The sequence below is a fragment of the Nilaparvata lugens genome, chromosome 1 (assembly GCF_014356525.2).
Source record: "Nilaparvata lugens isolate BPH chromosome 1, ASM1435652v1, whole genome shotgun sequence".
Taxonomy (NCBI): Eukaryota; Metazoa; Arthropoda; class Insecta; order Hemiptera; family Delphacidae; genus Nilaparvata; species Nilaparvata lugens.
This window is the reverse complement of record NC_052504.1, coordinates 66171125-66191675: the sequence shown is the minus strand read 5'-3', so window position 1 is coordinate 66191675 and position 20551 is coordinate 66171125.

Here is a 20551-nt window from a genome sequence, read left to right as displayed (position 1 = left end):
GCCTAAAAGGAGCCGTGCCCAGCAAGAAGACAGCTCAAGGAAAGGTATGACTGTGACCTATTCGATAAAAAAAGCCACTCTTGCTCCAGGAATTGCACCTTCAGAGCCCGTGTGTCAAAAAACATTTCTTGGAATATCTTGTATTCCTAAATCGAGAGTTCAAAACCTTTGCAAAAAATTTTATGTCAAAGGCGAGACATTGAAAGAAACAAGGGGGGGGGTGCCAGAGGACTTGAAAAGTTTAAAAAAAAGCAGGAATCGATCAGTAATTTCATTGAAAGTTTAAAACCTTTGGAGAAGCACTATTGTGGGGGTAAGACATCAAGAGTTTATCTGTCCTCTGACCTATCAATAAATTGGCTTTGGCGAATGTATAATAGTCAGTGCCATGGAGATGTCAAAGTGAAGAAAGAGTATTTCAGGAGATATTTTAATGAAAATTACAATTATTGGTTTTGGGCAACCATCAACAGACATTTGCTCATATTGCTTGGAACTTGACAACAAATTGCAAGTTGAAAGTAATGTGGAAAAAACAACTGAACTGATGACTGCAAAACGAATTCAAGCAGTTTCAAGCAGTTTTTTAAAGCTTTGAAAACAAAAGAAGATGGAGTCATTACAATTTCATACGATTGTGAAAAAAATCTAGTCCTTCCTAAAGTAGAAGACCGATCTGCATATTACAGTCGACAGTTGTACCTATACAATTTCACAGTCTGCAGAGGAACTTCTAGGGATCCTCTGAATGCTAACCATGTATCCATTTATACTTGGCTAGAAAATGAGTTCCCTAGAGGTTCAAATGAGATTGCTAGTGCTGTTTTTCATACATTAAAGAACCTACCATTTGAGGATAATACAAAACTGGTGAGACTCTTTTCTGATGGCTGTGGAGGCCAAAATAAAAATTCTACAATTATTGGCATGGCCTCAAAATGGCTTCTATGTGATGCACCTCCACAAGTCGTTGACATGGTCTTTTATTTTCCTGTGACAGGCCATTACTCCCTACAGATAGAGTATTTGGTCACATTGAAAAACGAGTAAAAAATAGACAGGAAATTATTCTACCAGATGTATATCACGAAATATTTGAAGAATATGGAACAGTGCACACACTAGGTGATGATGATGGTGAAGTTCTTGACTGGAAAAGCAGTGTAAATGACATTTTCATGAAGCCTGGTCAGTGGCATTTCAAATTCAAACCCTGCAAAAGGATATACTTGCAATGTAATCGAAAATCAAACATGATAACGGTCAGAGGGGAAGCAAATTACCAGTTAGACCTGTCTAATTTCAAGACCATCATGAAGAAAGGACGAACTCCTGCTGAAATCATACCGGGAAGAATTTTGAAAGGCACTGCTTTGAAGCCTGCCAAATTGAGGGACATACGCCTTCTTCTGTCAAAACATTTTGGTGCAGCATGGATGGAGCGGGAAGACTTGACATTTCACAAAGATTTGCTGGAAGATGTGCCTGAACTCCCACAACATGAAGATGAAGCTCCTGACAACAATCATTATGAAACCAATTACGAGTGTGGTGAGCCAGATGAAAATAATGTTCATCTGAATAAGTTTTCATGTAAGGACTAGTAGAAATACCTACACCTATAACATCATGTTCTAGAACCCCTCCCTTATTTTAGTTATACCCTGTTTGACTTCAAATTTTTGCTATTTTTCATGTCAATTTATAATGTTTTACTACTAAGAATTGTAGAAATACCTCTGCACCTATAGCTTAATGTTCTGGAACCCCTCCCTTTTTTTAGTTGTACCCTGTTTAAACTTCGAGTTTTAGCTATTTTTCATGTCAATTAAAATGTTTTACTACTAAGACTTGTAGAAATAAATACCTACACCTATAATATTATGTGTATAACCTCATGTTCTAGATCCCCTCCCTTTTTCGAGGAGCACTTAAAATTTCTGCTATTTTTCATGTTAATTATAATGTTTTATTATTAAAACTAGTAGAAATACCTATACCTATGTAATATTATGTGTATTACTTAATGTTCTGGAATGTCTCCCTTTTTTGGCTTGTACCCTGTTTGCAACACAAATTTTTGACATGTTGGAAAAAAATAAGGCACAAATAGATTCTACAGATCATTTATGCTTAGCTATTAAAAAACTTTTACCCCTTTATAAGGTATTGGCAGCTATATTGCCACCCACTTTTAAAGCTCTCAAACAGTCAGTGAGAAAATACTGCCACCAAATGAAATGTGTAGTATTGTGCTTCTATCTGTTGACAAAATATGAATGAAGTGTTTCGCACCGTTTTTGATGAGGTGTGTGCAGTGAATTTAATTCTGAGGTTATATAGTTCGGCGTCCACGAGAATGTACTGCTATTTTGACAATATGGAGTACTGTGGGTCAGAATTGTCAGTATTGTATCTGAGAAAATGGGCCAGTATTGTAAGATAATACGGAGTGGGGCCAGAAACAGATATTAATTGGAATTCCTTATACTTTCTATGAATCTAGATGGATTCATTTGTGGATTATCACGTATGTAGCTCATACAATAATCAATATCGGGGCACCGAGCTTTGTTCATTATTTTTATTTATTGATATACAGAACACAATTCTCTAAAATGATCGTGTTTATATTTCACAGCTGAATAAATGTCATCTTATGAATTTCGGGTATGCAATATTTTGATTTTTCACATACTCGCTCACTCACTTTTTTACTATCCACAGCTGTTTTAGCCAAGGATGAATTATCCTTTTTAATGTCGTTCAGCGAGTTTTCCCAAGGATGAGACCTAGTGCAATCGAATTTTTATATCATAAACCTACTATGTTCCAAATTTTGTGAAATTCGTTAGAGACGTTTTTGAGATCCGATGAACCTAAATAACCAGATATGAATATATAAAAATACAGAAATTGCTATAATATGTTCAGTAAACTTTTCTCCTATCGACCTTAGATTTCGAGATACTTCGATTTTTCGATATTTATTTACAGAATATGCCCACTTCCGGTCATTAAATACTCAATAACTCTAAAACTACTGGTCGAATTTCAATTTCAAGGGAATTGTTGGAAAGAGAAAAACATTTCAAACAAGATTAGTGTAATTTTATCTGTTGTAAGAAATTTTGTAGTTTTTTTATTAGGGCATAAACTTGGAAAAAGCCATTCTTCAAATTCAAAGTCAAATTTCAAACAGATTTTTCTCCGGGTGATTATAGTGGTTTCAATATTTCAAAAACTTCTCCATTTCATAAGATTTCGAATGAGTATAAATTCGAAAAGGTAAGTTCCATGATAAAGTGTTCAAAACTGCTAATATTTGGAATGAACACCTTCAAAATGAGGACATTCACAAACAGCATATATTTATATCAAGTGTTTATCCTAAAGGGGTGAAGTCACCTGATTTATCTCTGACAATATTCACAACTTTTAATCAACATTCCAACATTCTACAATGATATGACTTTTCCAATAACATTATTTCCCGTCCCATAAATCCTGAATAAAATAACAATAAGTGTATGTTTCAGCCTATTTTCAGTATAGTTTTCAGTGTGCTTTCCAGTTAATTGGCATGATTTGTATCAACTTTGTCTAGTATAGAAGTGTTCGCGTTCATTATCATGAAATTTATCTTGATTGAGTACTTGAACATGTTATTGGTGTATGAGAGTGTGGATGCGATTCAAGAGAGGTAGAGATAGTATACAGGAGACGTTTTCCTGACCGAAAACACCCATCTCATGACACGTTTTTAAGATTGACAGATGTCAAGATGGTAAGGGTCTAGGATCAGTTTCAAGGTACAAGAAGTCCATCTTAATTTCTGAAGCTTTTGAGAATCTTATTCTAAAGTATTTCGAGCAAAATCCTCGATCCAGTATCCGGTGGGCAGCTGGGATGTTGGATGTTTCAAGAATAGTTCAAAGAATATCGAGAAGAATAACTTTCGACCATTTCATGATACCCAGTTCAAGAGTTGAATGAACCCGATATTGTTTCAAGGATGCAATTTTGCCGTTGGAACTTAGCACAAAATTGTGTTTCAAACATTTTAATGACAAATCAGAGATAAAAGTACGTTCACAAGAACTGGTGCTGTAAATTTCCACAATACACATACATGGACCTATCATTTTCCCTGCAAGAAAAATATGGTGTGGCGCACTCATACAACTTTCCTCGTCGTTATGAGAATTGATCACCTGACGCTAGTGTTCTCACACATCTCAAGTCTACTATTCAAAGATCTGAGCCAGCTGGTGACAGGACAATAACGCTGGAGACACACGAGGTCTGCTATCTCTTCATAGTGAATGATTTAATATAATCAACAATTGCCAATCACATTTTCTTAAATCAAATTTCAAGCTTATTTTAAATTTTAGGTGAAAATGTTACTGGACATTAATTGTAGAGATTTTCATGCTCAATCTTTTCCACTCAAAAGTTTTCGTTTAAATTGTATCTGAAGCCTGATAATTGGGAATCTAAAATCAAACTTTGCATAGATGGGGTGGAGCTCCTGAAATTTTTACAGATATGGGACTTGTGGCAGTTGATATAGCTTATCAATGACTATTTTAGGTATGCTATTTTGACAACCATAAGTGGATTATTTTCTTTCAAATGTAAGTAATTATTGAATATTTATTGATATATTGAGTGTGTTTATACTATGATCATGTTCTATCGTAAAATTGAAATGTGTTTTGCATCATCCAGATCCCTGTTTCTTTTAGGTGGCAATATACTTGCCACTGCCCACCCTAACTTGGTGGCAGAGAATATATTATGGCACTGCCCGATTACAGACAGGTTTTTTGGGAGAATCTCCACCACATGACTTCTCTTCGTCATTGTAGATGGACCAGCAGCTGGGAGAAAATGCCATATTGGAGTACTTGGACCTACCTGACACTTCTGGATCTGAAGATGACATTGAAAGTTTTGAAGATGACTGAACTATTTGAAGGGGTCGGGGCGAAATAGTGCCAAGCAACATTTTCTGAAAAAATCAACTACTGCTGCCATCTGTTAAACAATATGCTGAACTATAAGTGCATGATGCAAATGCTTCTAAAATATAACACAAGAGTGCTCTGTTGATAAGTTATGTTATTGCCCACAACAATAATTTAAACTCGAGATTTGAGTCAAGACAGTGTCAAGCAACAGATCCGTTCAGAAAGCAGCATGACGTGCAAAAGAAAGCTTGTGTTTGGACGTGATACCGAGGATTCAGATGAGTTTCTACACAATTCGGATGAAGATCCAGACTACACTCAACCAGTAAACAATGAAATACCTCCTGAAACCGAATTTGAGGTGAGTGTTGATCAGCACTATTTTGATCACAATAAATAATAGTTCAGTGTACATTGAGGTTATCATTCAATATCATGTGTTGAAAATCAAAATTTAATGCTATTTCATAGGTTCTATTTCAAGGTACACTGTTTCATACTATGAATAAATTCGAATAAGTAGGCTTCATATTATTTCAGTCCAGTTATAAAACAAGAACTAATTTGTGGCTTGGCACTTTATTCTTCCTATTTGTTCAGCATTGTTGCTTGGCATTATCTTGACCCAGTCTTTTCATTCTTTACAGAGTGACACCAGCAACAACAACCAATCAACAAGAATTCCTCTACCAACCCCCGAAAAATCCTTCAAGGGTAGGAAGAAGAGGAGAAACATAAAGAAGAAAGAGCTAAATAAAAAAAGAAGAAATGAAGGACGACCGTAGCCTATACATCTTTCAAAACAGGGAATCCAGTTGCAGCAGCGAAGATTGGCGATCTGTGTAAGTGTCCACTCAAGTGCTTCGAAATAAAAAAAGAAGACATTACATCAATTTTTAGTGGTTTCTGGGACATGAGTGATTTTGATAAGCAGATTGATTACCATCTTAATGATTGGCATCAGTTTTTTTTATTTCTGTCATTCATTTACTTTGAATTATTATTCTATGGATAAATTTTGTTGGATCTTGTAAAATTGTATGAATGATATTTTATATGGGATTTAGGCTATGTACTAAAGAAAATAATGCAATAATCAGGTGATTTCACCCTTTTAGGATCACCACTTGATGTATGCTGTTTGTGAATTTCCTCTTTTTGAAGGTGTTTATTCCAGATAGTAGTAGTTCTGAACACTTTATCATGGATCTTACCTTTTTGAATTTATATTCATTCGAAAACTTATGAAATAGAGAAGTTTTTGAAATATTGAAACCACTATAATTACCCGGAGAAAAATCTGTATGAAATTTGACTTTAAATTTGAAGAATGGCATTTTTCCGAGTTCAAGCCCTAATAAAAAACTACAAAATATCTTACAACAAATAAAATTACACTAATCTTGTTTGAAATGTTTTTCTCTTTCCAACAATACCCTTGAAATTGAAATTCGACCAGTAGTTTTCGAGTTATTGAGTATTTAATGACTGGAAGAAGGCATAAATTCTGAAAATATCGAAAGATTGATATATCTCGAAAACTAAGGTCGATGGGAGAACAGTTTACTGAACATTTTCTGTCAGAAATGCCGAGTAGAATCTATTGTCAACGGCTGTTACAACCTTGGTTGGACACTCTGAATATGGAGTGTTACCCACCGTTTTTGATCAGCTGTGTGCAGTGAATCTAAGGCTGTGCAAAGGCTAAAAATAAACTTTTTACTCGTGATATTTTTCATGAAGTTTTTTGATTTGTATATCATCAAGCTATCATAATGAAAAAGGTTTCTCAGGAAAACATTTTTTCAGATCATTACTTTTTGAGATATGAGCGCCTAAAGTTTAAATTTTTGGGACAGAACATTTCAAATTCGGTAAGAGATAAATCCATGAGATTCAGAGGATTGATTCTTCATGGTATTGTTGATCTAGTAAAACAAAAATTTTCTGAAAATATCAATTTTTAAGATAGTTATTCAATTTACTAAAAAAAGCCAAAAATAACTATTAGTTGAGTTATTTTTTGTAAATTGAATAACTTTCCCAAAAATTTATATTTTTAGAAAATTTTTGTTTTAATAGATCAACAATACCATGAAGAATCAATCCATCCTCTGAATCTCATTGATTTATATCATACCAATATGAAATGTTGTCCCAAAAATTCAAACTTCAGTCGCTCCTATCTCAAAAAGTAATGATCGGAAAAAAATGTTTTCCTGAGAAAACTTTTTCAATTTGATAGCTTGATGATATACAAATAGAGAAAATTTGAAAAATATCACGAGTAGACAGTTTATTTTTAACCTTTGCACAACCTTAATTCTGAGGTTATGTAGTTCGGCGTCCACGAGACTGTACTGCTATTTTGACAACCATAAGTGGATTATTTTCTTTCAAATGTAAGTAATTATTGAATATTTATTGATATATTGAGTGTGTTTATACTATGATCATGTTCTATCGTAAAATTGAAATGTGTTTTGCATCATCCAGATCCCTGTTTCTTTTAGGTGGCAATATACTTGCCACTGCCCACCCTAACTTGGTGGCAGAATATATTATGGCACTGCCCGATTACAGACAGGTTTTTTGGGAGAATCTCCACCACATGACTTCTCTTCGTCATTGTAGATGGACCAGCAGCTGGGAGAAAATGCCATATTGGAGTACTTGGACCTACCTGACACTTCTGGATCTGAAGATGACATTGAAAGTTTTGAAGATGACTGAACTATTTGAAGGGGTCGGGGCGAAATAGTGCCAAGCAACATTTTCTGAAAAAATCAACTACTGCTGCCATCTGTTAAACAATATGCTGAACTATAAGTGCATGATGCAAATGCTTCTAAAATATAACACAAGAGTGCTCTGTTGATAAGTTATGTTATTGCCCACAACAATATTTAAACTCGAGATTTGAGTCAAGACAGTGTCAAGCAACAGATCCGTTCAGAAAGCAGCATGACGTGCAAAAGAAAGCTTGTGTTTGGACGTGATACCGAGGATTCAGATGAGTTTCTACACATTCGGATGAAGATCCAGACTACACTCAACCAGTAAACAATGAAATACCTCCTGAAACCGAATTTGAGGTGAGTGTTGCTCAGCACTATTTTGATCACAATAAATAATAGTTCAGTGTACATTGAGGTTATCATTCAATAACATGTGTTGAAAATCAAAATTTAATGCTATTTCATAGGTTCTATTTCAAGGTACACTGTTTCATACTATGAATAAATTCGAATAAGTAGGCTTCATATTATTTCAGTCCAGTTATAAAACAAAAACGAATTTGTGGCTTGGCACTTTATTCTTCCTATTTGTTCAGCATTGTTGCTTGGCATTATCTTGACCCAGTCTTTTCATTCTTTACAGAGTGACACCAGCAACAACAACCAATCAACAAGAATTCCTCTACCAACCCCCGAAAAATCGTTCAAGGGTAGGAAGAAGAGGAGAAACATAAAGAAGAAAGAGCTAAATAAAAAAAGAAGAAATGAAGGACGACCGTAGCCTATACATCTTTCAAAACAGGGAATCCAGTTGCAGCAGCGAAGATTGGCGATCTGTGTAAGTGTCCACTCAAGTGCTTCGAAATAAAAAAAGAAGACATTACATCAATTTTTAGTGGTTTCTGGGACATGAGTGATTTTGATAAGCAGAATGGTTACCTTTTCGGATGTGTTGAAGCCATCCCTATTGAAAGGAGATATAAAAAGCCTGGAGATGAGGCAGTCTACAAACAAAATACTTTTAGTTACAAAGATCGAGTCAACGGACAATCCCGTCGTGTATGCAAAAGAACGTTCATGAGTGTTCATGGCTTACAAAATCATAGGGGGAGAGTGAATAATATCATAAAAAACATAAAAACCAACGTTACTCCACCCACTGATAGGAGAGGAAAACATGATAACAGATTCAATCGAATTTCCAAAGAAATTGTAGACGGTGTTCATGAACACATTAAACGTTTCCCCAAGTACCAATCGCATTATAGTCGTATTGTTAATCCTGATCGAGTGTACCTGGGGAGTGATGTGAATATTAAAATATTGTATGAGAAGTATTTAGAGTTTGCGGCAGAGAACAATCTTCAAACAGTTTCGGAAGACAAATACAGACGAATATTCAATGAGAAGTATAATATTGGCTTCAAGTTTCCTGCCTCAGACACATGTAGGACTTTGTGATTCTCTAAAAGTGAAAATCGAAAACGGTACACAAGAGGAAATACATTCTTCCAAAAGAGAAAAAGAGCTGCATCTTCGACAGGCTGAAGCAACAAGGAAGATTCTGTCTGACTATAGTGAATTGGCGAAAAAAGATCCTTCAGTCCACGTTATCTCTGTAGATTTGCAGCAGACCTTAGCTCAAGCTTAGACCCAAGCTCGCATGCTCCTCAGCTTTCTATTTACGTAAATTATGGACATACAAGTGGGGATACATGATTGTGGTAAAGATTTAGGATTCATGTTTCTCTGGAACGAAAAAATAGCAGGAAGGGGAAGTGATGAAGTAGGAAGCTGCATTTTGAAATATTTGAAAGTAAATGCAATAAATGCCAAGAAACTTTGTTCTGTTCACTGACAACTGTGGCGGACAGAATAAAATTTGGAATATTATGGCACTATGTTCATATCTGATCCAAACCAAACAGTTTGAAGAGATCGAACACTGGTTTTTGATATTGGGACACACGTTTTTACCGTCAGATAGGGATTTTGCAAAAATCGAAAAATTTCAAAGAAACCACCCCCATGTATATGACCCAGCAGGATGGACAGATTTAATCTTGAAATGTGGACGAAATAAGAAATTTATTGTGAGTGAAATGATGCAAGATGAATTTTTTGATCTGGCACAGCTCAAATCTTGAATACTGAATTCAAGTAAAAAAAATGCATCAGTGGCTTGGAATTCAAGTTTTCAAACATAATATGTTTCAAATTTGAAGTGACTAATCCTTAGATTATTAAAGTAAAGTCACGAGTGAATCAAGAATTCGAAGAAATTTGCACAAGAAAAAAGGAAACACATCAAAAATGGCTCTGGAAACAAAGTATAATGGAGTAAGGAAAATTCAGAAGAAAAAAATTGATGACATCATGAAACTACTTGATTACATTCCAAAGATTCATCATCAGTTCTACCTTGATCTTGTCGCTGATTCAGAAGGCACTCAGAAGTAGAAGAACTTGAATAAGTGATTAATATTTTTGAGAGCACAAATTTTTTTTTTCAATTTTCTATCACTTTCAAAACTTTTTAATTTTAATTAAACTTTTTTGATATGTCTTAATGATGTAGCGGCTCTGACATATGCCCACTTCCGGTCATTAAATACTCAATAACTCTAAAACTACTGGTCGAATTTCAATTTCAAGGGAATTGTTGGAAAGAGAAAAACATTTCAAACAAGATTAGTGTAATTTTATCTGTTGTAAGAAATTTTGTAGTTTTTTTATTAGGGCATAAACTTGGAAAAAGCCATTCTTCAAATTCAAAGTCAAATTTCAAACAGATTTTTCTCCGGGTGATTATAGTGGTTTCAATATTTCAAAAACTTCTCCATTTCATAAGATTTCGAATGAGTATAAATTCGAAAAGGTAAGTTCCATGATAAAGTGTTCAAAACTGCTAATATTTGTAATGAACACCTTCAAAATGAGGACATTCACAAACAGCATATATTTATATCAAGTGTTTATCCTAAAGGGGTGAAGTCACCTGATTTATCTCTGACAATATTCACAAGTTTTAATCAACATTCCAACATTCTACAATGATATGACTTTTTCAATAACATTATTTCCCGTACCATAAATCCTGAATAAAATAACAATAAGTGTACGTTTCAGCCTATTTTCAGTATAGTTTTCAGTGTGCTTTCCAGTTAATTGGCATGATTTGTATCAACTTTGTCTAGTAGAGAAGTGTTCGCGTTCATTATCATGAATTTATCTTGATTGAGTACTTGAACATGTTATTGGTGTATGAGAGTGTGGATGCGATTCAAGAGAGGTAGAGATAGTATACAGGAGACGTTTTCCTGACCGAAAACACCCATCTCATGACACGTTTTTAAGATTGACAGATGTCAAGATGGTAAGGGTCTAGGATCAGTTTCAAGGTACAAGAAGTCCATTTTAATTTCTGAAGCTTTTGAGAATCTTATTCTAAAGTATTTCGAGCAAAATCCTCGATCCAGTATCCGGTGGGCAGCTGGGATGTTGGATGTTTCAAGAATAGTTCAAAGAATATCGAAGAAGAATAACTTTCGACCATTTCATGATACCCAGTTCAAGAGTTGAATGAACCCGATACTGTTTCAAGGATGCAATTTTGCCGTTGGAACTTAGCACAAAATTGTGTTTCAAACATTTTAATGACAAATCAGAGATAAAAGTACGTTCACAAGAACTGGTGCTGTAAATTTCCACAATACACATACATGGACCTATCATTTTCCCTGCAAGAAAAATCTGGTGTGGCGCACTCATACAACTTTCCTCGTCATTATGAGAATTGATCACCTGACGCTAGTGTTCTCGCACATCTCAAGTCTACTATTCAAAGATCTGAGCCAGCTGGTGACAGGACAATAACGCTGGAGACACACGAGGTAGGTCTGCTATCTCTTCATAGTGAATGATTTAATATAATCAACAATTGCCAACAGTTTGCAATTGAATAATCACATTTTCTTAAATCAAATTTCAAGCTTATTTTAAATTTTAGGTGAAAATGTTACTGGACATTAATTGTAGAGATTTTCATGCTCAATCTTTTTCACTCAAAAGTTTTCGTTTAAATTGTATCTGAAGCCTGATAATTGGGAATCTAAAATCAAACTTTCCATAGATGGGGCGGAGCTCCTGAAATTTTTACAGATATGGGACTTGTGGCAGTTGATATAGCTTATCAATGACTATTTTAGGTATGAATTTGATCAAAAACCCTGTTTTTGACAACATTTTCGCCATTTTAGCCGCCATCTTGAATCGCATTTGGTTGAAATTGTTCGTGTCGGATCCTTATAGTGTAAGGACCTTGAGTTCCAAATTTCAAGTCATTCCGTTAATTGGGAGATGAGATATCGTGTATACAAACGCACACTCATGCACACACACACACACAGACCAATACCCAAAAACCACTTTTTTGGACTCAGGGGACCTTGAAACGTATAGAAATTTAGAAATTGGGGTACCTTTATTTTTTTAAAATATTGTATGAGAAGTATTTAGAGTTTGCGGCAGAGAACAATCTTCAAACAGTTTTGGAAGACAAATACAGACGAATATTCAATGAGAAGTATAATATTGGCTTCAAGTTTCCTGCCTCAGACACATGTAGGACTTGTGATTCTCTAAAAGTGAAAATCGAAAACGGTACACAAGAGGAAATACATTCTTCCAAAAGAGAAAAAGAGCTGCATCTTCGACAGGCTGAAGCAACAAGGAAGATTCTGTCTGACTATAGTGAATTGGCGAAAAAAGATCCTTCAGTCCACGTTATCTCTGTAGATTTGCAGCAGACCTTAGCTCAAGCTTAGACCCAAGCTCGCATGCTCCTCAGCTTTCGTCTATTTACGTAAATTATGGACATACAAGTGGGGAACATGATTGTGGTAAAGATTTAGGATTCATGTTTCTCTGGAACGAAAAAATAGCAGGAAGAAGTGATGAAGTAGGAAGCTGCATTTTGAAATATTTGAAAGTAAATGCAATAAATGCCAAGAAACTTTGTTCTGTTCACTGACAACTGTGGCGGACAGAATAAAAATTGGAATATTATGGCACTATGTTCATATCTGATCCAAACCAAACAGTTTGAAGAGATCGAACACTGGTTTTTGATATTGGGACACACGTTTTTACCGTCAGATAGGGATTTTGCAAAAATCGAAAAATTTCAAAGAAACCACCCCCATGTATATGACCCAGCAGGATGGACAGATTTAATCTTGAAATGTGGATGAAATAAGAAATTTATTGTGAGTGAAATGATGCAAGATGAATTTTTTGATCTGGCACAGCTCAAATCTTGAATACTGAATTCAAGTAAAAAAAAGTAGTGCATCAGTGGCTTGGAATTCAAGTTTTCAAACATAATATGTTTCAAATTTGAAGTGACTAATCCTTGGATTATTAAAGTAAAGTCACGAGTGAATCAAGAATTCGAAGAAATTTGCACAAGAAAAAAGGAAACACATCAAAAATGGCTCTGGAAACAAAGTATAATGGAGTAAGGAAAATTCAGAAGAAAAAAATTGATGACATCATGAAACTACTTGATTACATTCCAAAGATTCATCATCAGTTCTACCTTGATCTTGTCGCTGATTCAGAAGACACTCAGAAGTAGAAGAACTTGAATAAGTGATTAATATTTTTGAGAGCACAAATTTTTTTCAAACTTTCAAAAATTTTTAATTTTAATTAAACTTTTTTGATATGTCTTAATGATGTAGCGGCTCTGACATAAGTCAACATGTGGTACATAAGTCATAATTGTGGTTTGAGGAAAGTCTTCCATTAACTCAATTTCTGATTTATATAAGTTAAGGTGCATTGAGTAAAAGTGCCAAATGTCAAGAAAATTCTAGGACAAGTTATTTTTCACTCATTTCAAGTTGAATATTTACAGAAATATAAAACTGGATAAAAATTTAATTTCATGATAGATTCATGTTGTGGCTATTGTAAATACAATTTTGAAAGAACTAATTATCTACCGTACATATTTCACAGAAACGTTTACACTGAATAATTTTCTCGTATAAAACCTTCTCAATAGTGTATAATTATCAGTAGGCCTACTATAAATTATATAAAACCTGTTAGCAAAAACCTTAAAGACTATAGGAAATGAAGGATTGTATTGTATTTGCTGTAAATGTTCGCAGGCGGTGTACCGAAAGCTGGTACAGCTTCACACGACTGCAGTTATGCAGCAAAACGCAGAAGCCTCAAAGGCAGGCCATATGATCATGGCCCTGCCTCTTTTGCCTGCTGAAAAAATCGCTGACAGTGTAGGTGTCGTGAAGCTGTATGTTCAGGAGAACAATATAGAAGAAGAATTTCGAGATGTTTTTGATTAAGTCCTAATGGCAAATGTGTATAATGTCAAATTGTAGTCAATGTACAATGTATGTTGTTTTCTCTTTTTCGGCCATTACAATGAATTAACAACCAGTACTAAGTTAATTTGGAAATTTTCAGTAGGCCTATTCCGGTGTCAAACATTCATTGATTGCTCTTCATGTTAGTTGATTGTTTTGAATAATGCTTGTTAATATAATGTGGTGAAGTAATAATGATGTGCATGTAGTAGAGGACAGAGAAATTATGAGATTGTGTTGGCCTAATCATGTGAAAGAGGGAACCAACTTACCTTGCCATGAGATAAATGAATCGTTCATTCACTCAATCACTTATCATCATTTCTCGGAAACTGCGACCAAAAATGTTGAAATTCGGTACACAAGTACGCCCACAAAGTTAGCGTTTTTCTATTTCTTACCGTTTCTCAGGAACTACTGTTCTTGCGTCAAGTTTGTAAACAAAATTATACTATTATTGCTGTAGTGACAGCATAATAATAGAAACTATTATAATCACACTATTAATTCATTTTACAGTTACATTGACAACTATTGGTTGTAGTTATTGACTGTTGTAGTTATTTCATTCATCGAAGTTAGCTGAAATAGTACATACAATTGAGAATGTGATAAAAAATTATTTTTATTAGAATGGGAAGAATTATTAAATAGAAAAATTAGGCAGATAGCGTACCTAGCAGTTAACACGGATGATGCCGTCGCAGGCATTGTGGGCCTTGTGGGCATTTTGTACTGTGCGGCACCTGTGTGCTGGTTCATCGCCGCACAGTTTTGTGAAGTACATGTGAAGTATTGTATAAAGTATAAAAAGAGTATTATTAAAAAAAAATAAATAAAATCAATGTACCTTGCCCCTGTCATTCCAATGTGACAAATTCAAAGTTAGGATATGTTAGGAAGCTGATATGAGGTTGAATTCAATGAAGATTGATGGTTTCCCAGATCATCTCAGAGACATTGAGATGTCACAGTGGCTTGAGTATAGCCGCATGGTGGGTGGCGTACAGCACGTACGGCCGCTATCAAGGGCATATCGTCGTCAGAATGCTGTAATTTTTGAGGCGACTATTCATCTCAGGCAACAACAATATACTGTTGCCGAGTTCCTCAGCCGAGTATCTCACCTAACGAGTGAACTGAATGGTCGGCTGCATGGTGGAGCAGCCCCAGGCGGACCAACCGGCTGAAGTAATGGCAGCAGAGCCCATTATGCCTCAACCAGAACAGGTACATTACGGTTGATTGAATGATCACGATATTTCATGTTGCTTACCCTAACCCTTCTCCACATGTACGGGAGAGAAACTAAAATTATAACATTGTTCATTTTTCTATTGATAGTGCTCGGTTTGTACAAAACGTACAAATAGTATCTGAATATTTAAATACGGTACCATTAAACATTTTTTTAATTTGTTTAGAAAAATTTTATCACAAACGAAGTAGAGGAAACTATTTATTCGCAGTTTTGATGGATGAAGACGATGTTCTGCTTAAACTGAATAGGTAGTTATACGCCGGATTGCAGCAACCACTTTTTCCACTTCTGCCACTTCCGCCACTTCTGTGCTTTTTTGTCGTTTATGGCATTTGAATATCCCTTGCACAGCAAACCTTTGTACTCAGCTATTTTAGAATATAAAATACGATGTTATGATATAATGAAGAATACGCTTATCTTATATAACTCAAGTTGAGAAGATTGATTGTAATTTAGTACTTAGCATTCCAATAAGAAGAAATTTTAATGAATATTTTGACATTTGCAGATTCATCAGAACAACAACTTTCCTGCTGTTGTCCCTCAAAATCAAGTAAGGCAATGATAATTATTGTTCATTTATTTATTCTCTTGTTCATAGATTACTGTTATTGAGGGTTAAACAACTAATACACATGATCACAATTTCATGATCGAAGTTCTGAAAATATGAATTCCAGAAGGTAAATTCAAATAAAAACTATATAAAGTGATAATATAAAAAATTATAGTATAATATCTGTGATCAATCTTTGTTAACAGAAAATACTTCGCACTAATATTTCCACAATGGTCATGGCCCCAAATCATTTCCATAATGGCTTATTGTGGAATCATTCAATTACATTATGTCGAAAATATTTTTCCAGTCGCCTAATTATTTTGAAATTGAGAGAAACAACAGGCTCAGCCCAAAAGTGTTTCTCTCACAAATTTTGATAAATAGGTAACATAGTCCAAAATAAGGTTATCTTTTAGTTTTTTTTTTTTAAATTGTAATAACACAGTCACTACTGTCACTAGTACCAACTATTATGTCGATCATAGTCATCAATTGCTGTTATTATGCATTAGCTGCTATTATAGCTGCTGTTTATGCATTTACATTGCATAAATCACCGGTATTACTTTTGATGAATACATAATATTCCATTATAAAATGAATGATACTCTTGTCTAGAGCACGAGATACTTATACAATCAATATTCAAGATGTTGTTGCTACAGATGAAAATTACTGAGATATTTATTATTAAATGAATTCCAAATTAAATGCTGTAAATCACCCCGACGACTATTTACCCTGTTGTCAATATTTGCAGTTGCAGAAGTCTTCGGGGTGATCTACGTTTGAATTGCATTCAATTTGGATTTTCGTTTTATAATAATATATTTATCTGTTGCTAGCCAAGAAGAGGAAGAGGTGGTGCAAGGAGTGGTGAAGGACGAGGAAGAGGAGGTAGAGCAATTGGGGAGAGAGGTGGAGGAGGAAACCTTGATTTCATAAACAACCCATGGCCGCAGACGTGAGTGTACTATTCTCTAGTAACAATAAAATATAAGCAACCAGATATATAATACTCGCGTATAGATTGTAGAATACCGAACGGAACTCTAGTGAAGATTGCGAGTAAGATTAATGTGTTTTTATTTCATTTCAGTTTTGTTAATTGACTTTCAAATAGAAAGCCCAAATTATATTTGTGATTAGATTAAAAATTATATTTCAAGATTTGAATTTTGATTCTATCATGCAATTACAAAATATTTGTGGCATAGTCTATCTCTTTACGATCATAATATATGTTGCATTTAAAGAATACAAATGGAGTCCAGTGAATAGATGTTTTATCACTTATTAGAGTTTGATTGAAATTATGCTAACCTAATTAAATGTCATTTGCTTTACCGTCAAATATGTTTGCAGCAAGCCGAGGCCGAACAACTGAGCCAGAGGCAGATGGCGTACCTGGCTAGAGTAGCAGTTAACACAGATTATGCTGTCGCAGGCGAAGGCGACTTGATATGCGTCGTCTGCGCGGTCCACAAGCGCTCCTATATGACGCAGCCTTGTGGGCATTTTGAACTGTGTGGCACCTGTGTGCTGGTTCCTCGCCGCACAGTCAACTACAGGGGTGTTCTGCCGCAAACCATTATTTGCCCCGTATGTAGGAGGCCCCTTGACGGGATACTGCAGGGTGTTCCAATACTAAAAATAAAATTTATTCTATATATACATATATACGAGTTTATTCTTCAGCTCCAGCCATTTTTCGCATCCCATCTGCTATTTATTCAGATTATTCCAGCCTCCCTGGACCGGATTTCTATTCATCATACAAGTATACACCTGTTTGTTTCACATTTCAGGCGGTCTACCTCTCCTTCTTATCTCCTTATCTCTGTATTCCTCACTCGATTCATCCTTGAAACACAACAACTTCGGCGCAAGAAATCCATTTCCACAGCATTTATTCTTTGAGAGTCTCGTTTTGTTGATTCCCAAGTTTCAGAGTCTTAGAGCAATATACTCTGTACAATGGAATGATAAATTCTAATATTGGTGTAAGTTTTGTAATATTTTTGGACCAAAATATGTAATTCAATGTTTGTGTTGCCTGCCTGGCCTGTCCAATTCTACTCGTGATTTCTCTTTTGGAATTGCTCTCTGATGATATCACGTTGCCCAGGTATTTATATTTATCCCATTGCATCACCTCCAACTCTTAGATCCTTAGCTGTACCTATTTTTATTGAATAAGTATGAATCAAGTATTTAATTCGAATAAGTATGATTCTAATAGCTTCCATAGCTTGAATACAATATGTAGGCACAAACTTAGAAATCCGATGTACAGTCATACTAATTCTACAAATCACAAAGAAACAGGCACTTAACGACTATCAAATAATATAGCTCCACACCTGACCACTTGAAAGTACTCACACTCACACAACTTTCCTTGCCATTTTGAAAAATTAAAATATGCGTACAAAGTACAATAACGCTGATTGATATTGGGACAGAACTGTAGCGGGATCCACGCAAAACTGACAGAATTAATTGAATGAGACTTCAATTATGATATTTATGAGGAATGCTGACAGAAATTGAATTTTAGTATAGCAGCAATAAATCTTCAACCTTGTTGCCAAGTTAGAAACTGAAATGTAAAATTAGCTGCCAGTGTAGAAAAGGGAGGTGTGAGTGGAAGAATGAAGTGGAAATCAAAAGGAGGGACGAAATATGAGGAAGGAAGGTATTGAAAGGAAGAGACGAAAGAGTTTAGTAAAGGGTGGGATTATGATGTAATACACAGAGGGATTTCGGTGAGCACTTTTTATGACCAGTGGTGGAAGATGTAGAATACCTTCAGAAGGTTTGCAATTTCGGGTGCTTTCGAGTCTCGGGTTGAGAAAAGGGTTCAGGGTGAAAAGTGGGGAACGAAGGAGAATAATTGAGAGAAGAGTAAAAAGAGTTAATGAAGGAAAGAGTGAAGGAACTGGGAGAATAAAGGAAGAAGTGTGCTGGAAAGAATATATATTTAGATAAAAGGAGAGAAATAAGATACATGCATGGATAGTCGGATATACGTACAAAGGTGAGGGATGACAAAGAATTAAAACGAAAAATGAATAGAGAAAAAGAGAGAAGAAAGAAGGTTGAGAGGAAGTAGAGGCGGATTGACGAAGATCAAGGGCGGAGGTGACAGGTGAAGAGGAAGATGGATGTGGAAGAAAAATGAAATTGGTATGGGAAAGAGTTGGTGAGGGAATGAGAAATCATGACATTTTCATGATTCAATTTTCATGACATTTGCGCCCGGACTATAAGTACAGTTCAAAATATCAATCAAAATTGGACACTAGTCACAATAATTAATAAACCACAACATACGAACTCCATTAATGCATTACTTTGGAAGGATCTATAGTCCGTGCATGCCTTAGACTGCACGTTCTCAAGGGTTAGACTGTTCTTAAGGGTTACAGTGCTGCCAGATTGCTCAGTAACCGAGAAAGTCAAAGCAGCCGGTCATGTTTTCAAATAACTGTTTAACAATTAAATATTTAAAAAAATTAACGTACTGTTTGGAAATTATAAAAAGTTTTTCTTCTTCTTCTTCTTCTTCTTATTATTTCATTTTTTATTTTTGTCTTTCTTTTTCTCCTTTCATATTTTCTTTTTGTCTTTCTTCTTCTCCTTCGTCTTCTTAATCTTCTCCTGTTCCTCCTCTTTCTTCTTCGCCTTCTTCTTCTTCTTCTCACTCTCTCTCTCTTCCCGGTCGTGTGTTAATGGGAAAGATATTTTATATCCTTCTAAAAGAATCGACAATTATTTGTTGAAACACCGCCGATTTATGAAGTTACATCAAATTATTATATTATCGTCATTCTAATTGCATTTCTATTTATTCTCATTGATTAATTATTTATACTTTGTGGAGTTCGTTGAATAACTAGCATTATCGTCATTGTAAATTAGTGTATAAGCCAGTAAATATTGTAACATACATAAATAAAGAAATCTAACCTAATCTTCCTCTTTATCATATCCTCTATCATAGCAGTCACAAATTGAAACTTTCCTCGTTCATTCATCTTGTCCACGATGATGTTTTTCAAAATGTAAGAATCGATGAGTTCTTTCATAATGAGACTTGAACTAACAAAATTGGTCGAGAAACCACGGAGGAGTTGAGGTCTCAAAAACAAGTTCGCCTATTCATTTAGAGATAGGCAACACGCACTACAAGTTTGTATATCAAGTTGCAGATTTAGAAGTATTCTATTTTTTCTCATTCGATCGAATTAATGAAATATTGAAACTGGAACGTTCTCATCCAGCCGAATCCCAAATAATAGAAAACTTTACGAATTTTCCCAATTGACAGAAAACGTTGTTTGTTGCATTGAGCCGAAAGTGTTGAGAGTCCCTAATGGCCGAAAGTGATAGGTTTCCCAAACGACAGAAAGTTTCTCTAGTTTGTCGCAAATGACAGAAAGCGTTCTGCCAATTGGGAAAAAAGTAGTTTTCGGCCGTTTGAAAAAATACAGCGTTTCAGTCGTTTGGGATTCTGTCAATTGGGACCCTACGAAAAATTCGTCCAATTCTAAGACTTTTACAGTTCATTCATTTGATAAAAATAAAAAATCAAATGACCGTTGTTTGAAATG